The sequence below is a fragment of the Protomyctophum bolini genome (assembly GCF_963924005.1).
Source record: "Protomyctophum bolini genome assembly, chromosome: 11".
NCBI classification, from domain to species: domain Eukaryota; kingdom Metazoa; phylum Chordata; class Actinopteri; order Myctophiformes; family Myctophidae; genus Protomyctophum; species Protomyctophum bolini.
This window is the reverse complement of record NC_137872.1, coordinates 3,858,526-3,864,463: the sequence shown is the minus strand read 5'-3', so window position 1 is coordinate 3,864,463 and position 5,938 is coordinate 3,858,526.

Below are 5,938 nucleotides of genomic sequence, written 5' to 3'. Positions count from 1 at the left end.
ATAGTTTTGGGTGGTCAAAGTGGCACGGGAGAGTTATGAACTCATGCGGTTTGGCCAATGTGAGACTGGTATACAAAACGAACAGCACATACTGGTGTGTCCTCCAACCTCACACAAGATATCAGAGTGAAATATGGACATGAGGGTATTGATTTGAGATCACTCTCTGTGGCACTAACAGAGAGACTTTGCATAATTATGCTACATGCCTGCCTGTCACTTGTGGAGCAATAGAATTAAGCTCCTGTTGTAAAGGGATTGTGTATTGTATATTTTAATGTACTGTACCTTTTTAAAGTTTTTGATTAATGGCCGGGTTTTTTATTATTGTTTGGACCCAATGTTTCATACATTTGTGTCAATAAAGTAACTAACTAACTAACTAACTAACTAACTAACTAACTAACTGTGCACACTAGGGCTTTATAGGCAACTATTCAACTAGTCGACTATTCAACTAGTCGACTAGTAAATCCACTTTAGTTGACTATAGTTGATAAGAAAAAACAAAACAAAAGGTGGGGGGGTGGGGGGGTCATTTTTGTAGGCCTCAAGATCAGGTAGATTATTGGTCATACAGTCACCAATGTACACAGTTTTTGTACAACTACTATTCAAATAAATAAATAAATAAATAAATAGCCTAGTTAAAGGGGCATTCCACTCATTTGTAACCTTTTACTATGTGAGTATGTCATTAATATCATCAAGATGTGATTCACCATAATGACATAGTCAACTATTAAAAATCACTATAAGTGAAACCCCTAGAGCACGCAGACACGCAGACACAGACACACAGACACACACACAGACACACAGACACACAGACACACACACAGACACACAGACACAGACACACAGACACACAGACCCTCGCACTACATCCATAAAGAAGCACAATCCAAAATGAACTGATCTGAGGCACAGGTTTGTTGTTCTCAGTCCCTTCAAGACACACTTAAGAAGATGCTGCTGCATGTGTATGTTGAAGACATAATACACACTTTAAAACACACACCCTGCACGCACGCACACACACAATCAAAAGCACATACCCATGCAGTATGCAAGTGTCTATGAGCAGGCATACACAAAGTGTACCTCATGCTCAGACAGACATGCAAACACACGCATACACGATTACATGCGCGAACACGAACACACACACACACACACACACACACACACACACACACACACACACACACACACACACACACACACACAAGCAAAAGCACATACCCATGCAGTATGCAAGTGTCTATGAGCAGGCATACACAAAGTGTACCTCATGCTCAGACAGACATGCAAACACACGCATACACGATTACATGCGCGAACACGAACACACACACACACACACACACACACACACACACACACACACACACACACACACACACTCACGCACACACACATGTACGCAAACACACAGACACGCACACAGTGACACACACGCGCGCACACGCAAACACACTGTGTGGCCTCAGGAGTGAGGAGGGTGACGCAGATAGATGGAGCGAGAGTGGTGACTGGTGATGAACTCAACAGATTCTGCTCCAGGAGACAGAGGAGGGATGGGCTCATTGGCTGGACCAGAACACAAGGCTCTGCTCTGTCCCCTCATCCTGCTGCCCCCCCCCCCAACCCCCCTCCTTCTGGTTAACTCACAGCTGCAGTAGGACATTGGTGGAGAGAGAGAGAGGAGAGAGAGAGAGAGAGAGAGAGAGAGAGAGAGAGAGAGAGAGAGAATGAGAGAGAGAGAGAGAGAGAGAGAGAGAATGAGAGAGAGAGAGAGAGAGAGAAGAGAGAGAGAGAGAGAGAGAGAGAGAGAGAGAGAGAGAGAGAGAGAGAGAAAGAATGAGAAAGAGAGAGAGAGAGAGACAGAGAGACAGAGACAGAGAGACAGAGAGACAGAGAGACAGGGAGAGACAAGGATATATATATATATCTATATAACTGTATAATAACTACATAAATACAATGTCTTCTTCTTATATTATTATTATTATTAATCAGTCGGTCCGTCAGTCAGTCACGCCATCATATATGGCCCGTCAGTCAGTCACGTCTTGTGACACGCTCCATATATGGCCGTCTCAATATATGAAGATCTCGACACTCAGGACACTGACTGCGTCAAACCCTGGATAACCATACATGTTGAAGCCATGCATCTGCATATATGGAGCCGGCCAGCAACTCTACATCTGACCTAAAACCTCAAACCATTTGATTTCCATATATGGAGCTGACCTGTTCTGACATTCCATATATTGCCAGACCTCATCAAACCCTGTACAGTAGTCACTACTGTACAGGGCCCTTGCAGACAGGCCCTTTCAGACAGGCCCTTGCAGACATCATTGCCGCTGCCTCTCTAACGCTCTCTGCGCGTCCCTGCATGGGACTAGCAGATTTACATGACCATTCTGCTTCCATGCACTCAACCTGGCAACGTCGGAAACTTCCCTCAAGAAGTGATGATCGTTATAAAATACAAACAAATATAGTGGAAATGCACACATTGTCGCCGCACCGTTTTCTCATTGGACTGAGTGGTAAAGGAAAGGAAAGGTACTATGTTTACCCAGGGTAACTGGACTAAGCTCAATAACTTGTTTACAGCCAGGCCCTGCTCATAGAACATTCCATGGTAGAGGTTCAATGCCTGGTACGTATGTTAACATTGTTTGGCTCGTGAGTTGCAATGTCATAAACTAGAGCAATAGGGCCTGATTATTACGGAATACCAGTGGAGATCAGCCAGCGCACAGGTAACTAATCCCCCCCTCCCCTCTCTCTCTCTCTCTCTCTCTCTCTCTCTCTCTCTCTCTCTTCTCCTCTCTCTCTCTCTCTCTCTCTCTCTCTCTCTCTCCCTCTCACCTGGGACCCTCGCCCCCCACAAAACCCCCCCCATATCAATTTCCTTTAGATGTTCCACTCACACAATTGGGAGTAACTAGATTCTTCCCTTTGGCCGACCAGTGGAGATATGAAGCAGGGCGTACAATGGGCTATTCATTAAGCAAGCAATGCAGTTTCCACCAACCCCACACACCCCGAGTCCACGAAGGGCCCGTAGAACCAACCCCCACACACCCCGACTCCACGAAGGGCCCGTAGAACCATCCCCAATACCCGCCCTGCCCGCAACGGCACCCTCCAATTCACCCTGTATGTATGTACCGGTATGTATGTATGTATGTATGTACCGGTATGTATGTATGTATTTGGTTAAAATGGGTGGGGTTTAAAAAAGGCAAGAGCTTGCTCTGATGCACTGGCCTAAAAGTGGGTCCTTAAAAACTGCTAAAACTTCTGAAATGTATGCATGTAGATATGTATGTATGTATGTATGTGTGTAGTATTTAAAAGGGGGGCTTTTTGTAAAAAGCCCAGCCCACAATACCTTCATATATTTAAAAAATAATTCCAAAATAGGGTTACCAGTGAAGGGGCAACATGCCTCTTCACTGGGGGACTATGCAAGGCAGAGGCGTCCACCCCCCTGAGTCCAAGTTAGGCTAGACCGCATACCTAAACCATGGTCCGAAACTGTCCTCTAAAACACAATGGTAAAATGGATATAAAAATGGTCTACATGCATGAAAACATGTAATGTATGTAATTGTAACACACACACACACAGAGACACAGAGACGGACCGTTCGGGGCAGCGGTGGCCGAACGGTTTGCAGAGCGGTCTTGATATCGGAAGGTTCGTATCTCCGGACCGGCACGTTAAAATTACCACCGCTGAAGTGCCCTTGAGCAAGGCATTGAACCTTTCTATGAGCAGGGCCTGGCTGTAAACAAGTTCTTGAGCTTATAGTCCAGTTACCCTCGTAAACATAGTACCTTTCCTTTCCTTAGTCCAGTTACCCTGGGTAAACATAGTACCTTTCCTTTCCTTAGTCCAGTTACCCTGGGTAAACATAGTACCTTTCCTTTCCTTAGTCCAGTTACCCTGGGTAAACATAGTACCTTTCCTTTCCTTAGTCCAGTTACCCTGGGTAAACATAGTACCTTTCCTTTCCTTTCCCAGCTGCAGTGGGGGCCAGTCCAAGTTCTTATACCTCCCATCGAGTCCCATCACACATATACCAGTTCTAACCCCCTCCCCAACCAGTTCTAACCCCCTCCCCAACCAGCATCTACTGAGAAAGACAAGCCATGCAACACAAAAGAATAGGACATTCAGTGTGGTGTATATATGAGCACAAAGACAGGATTCATAGCTGGAGTCACTCACACACACACACACACACTCCAAGTGGGGGACCGATTTAAACGTAACACAGCTGCATCGATTTATTACACACAAGAATAGAGAGGTTGGGTTAGAGAGGGCAGAGACTAGAGGTCTTGTGGAATGCTGAATTATTTTTATTAAGCCTTTTGAAGACCTGCTTGACATTTTAATTGAGGGTCGTAACTGATAGTATATTGAGTGCTATCAGGGAGGAGTCTCTTCTTGGATTACGGTGGGTTTAATTAATGAAGACTTGATCAAAGATCAACGTCAGTCAGTAACAATTAAAGTCACTGGTGTAAAGTAACTATATAAGTACATTTACTTCAGTGTACTTAAGTCCAATTTTGAGTTATTTGTAACTTTATGTATTGTATTTCGAATTTCTAATACTTTTACTTCTACTCCACTACGTCTCAGAGGCAAATATTGTATTTTAACGTTATAGTTACTTTGTAGATTTTGATTATTATTGCAAAGCATGCTAACCACTTCAGTCCTATACATTTCGGCCATTTGAAAATAGCCGATCTACAAGCTCAAAATGTGTTGCGATGCGACGCATTGTGAGCTTGTAGATCGGCTATTTTCTAAATATCTTTCATACAATTAAGAACTTGCAATGGGACATTCTGCAGAATGAGTACTTACTATACTTTTGGTACTTAAATATATATATAAATATATATATATATTTTTTTATGGGTTTTTTTTGGTGGCTTTCGCCTTTATTTTATATTTTGTTATGGAGGCTGACAGGAAATGGGGGAGAGAGATGGGGGGGGGGGGAAGACATACATTAAAGGCCGTCGGGATCGGGAGTCGAACCCGCGGCACACTGCCAGACTGGATTATACCAGCCAAGGAGCCTGGACCGCTGAGCCATGGCCCAGGCCCTTAAAGTATATTTTGATGCCAAAACTTTTGTACTTTCACTCAAGTAGGCTACATTTTGAATTCCAGACTTCTATACTATAACAAAGTATTTCTATATTTCAGTATTGATACATTTACTTATAAGTAAAAACTTTGAGTACTTTTTCCACCACTGATTAAAGTGACTATAAATACTGCACTTAAAGGTAAGAGTATGAGCTGGTCAGGTTTGACTGGCACAAAAAAACAGAATCTATACCACAAGCACGAACGCATGCACGCACGCACTTGTAACACAGCCCAGTGGTTACTCTTGCAAGCCTGAGTGATCTGCTTCAACGGGGGATATTCTGTGCACCTGTTCCACCCTACGCAGGTGCAAGGGAGAGAGGGAACGAGAGAAGGAGACAGAGGAGGGAGAGAGAGAGAGAGAGAGAGAGAGAGAGAGAGAGAGAGAGAGAGAGTGGGGGGGGGTAGAGATTGAGGAAGAAAGGATAGTGTGTGGTAGTGAGACAGAAACAGAGTGTGAGTGTGAGTGTGAGTACATGTGAGTGTGTGTGTGTGTGTGTGTGTGTGTGTGTGTGTGTGTGTGTGTGTGTGTGTGTGTGTGTGTGTGTGTGTGTGTGTGTGTGTGTGTGTGTGTGTGTGTGCGTGTGCACGTGTGTGCGTGCGTGTTTTCAGATTCAAGAGAACAAAAAGAAGGAAAGAAACAGTCAGACAGGATGGAGACTATATGGTGGTAAAATAGAGAGTGCGAAAGATAGTTATTTATATTTTAAAGTTGTCACTGAAAGGCTTGTTGTT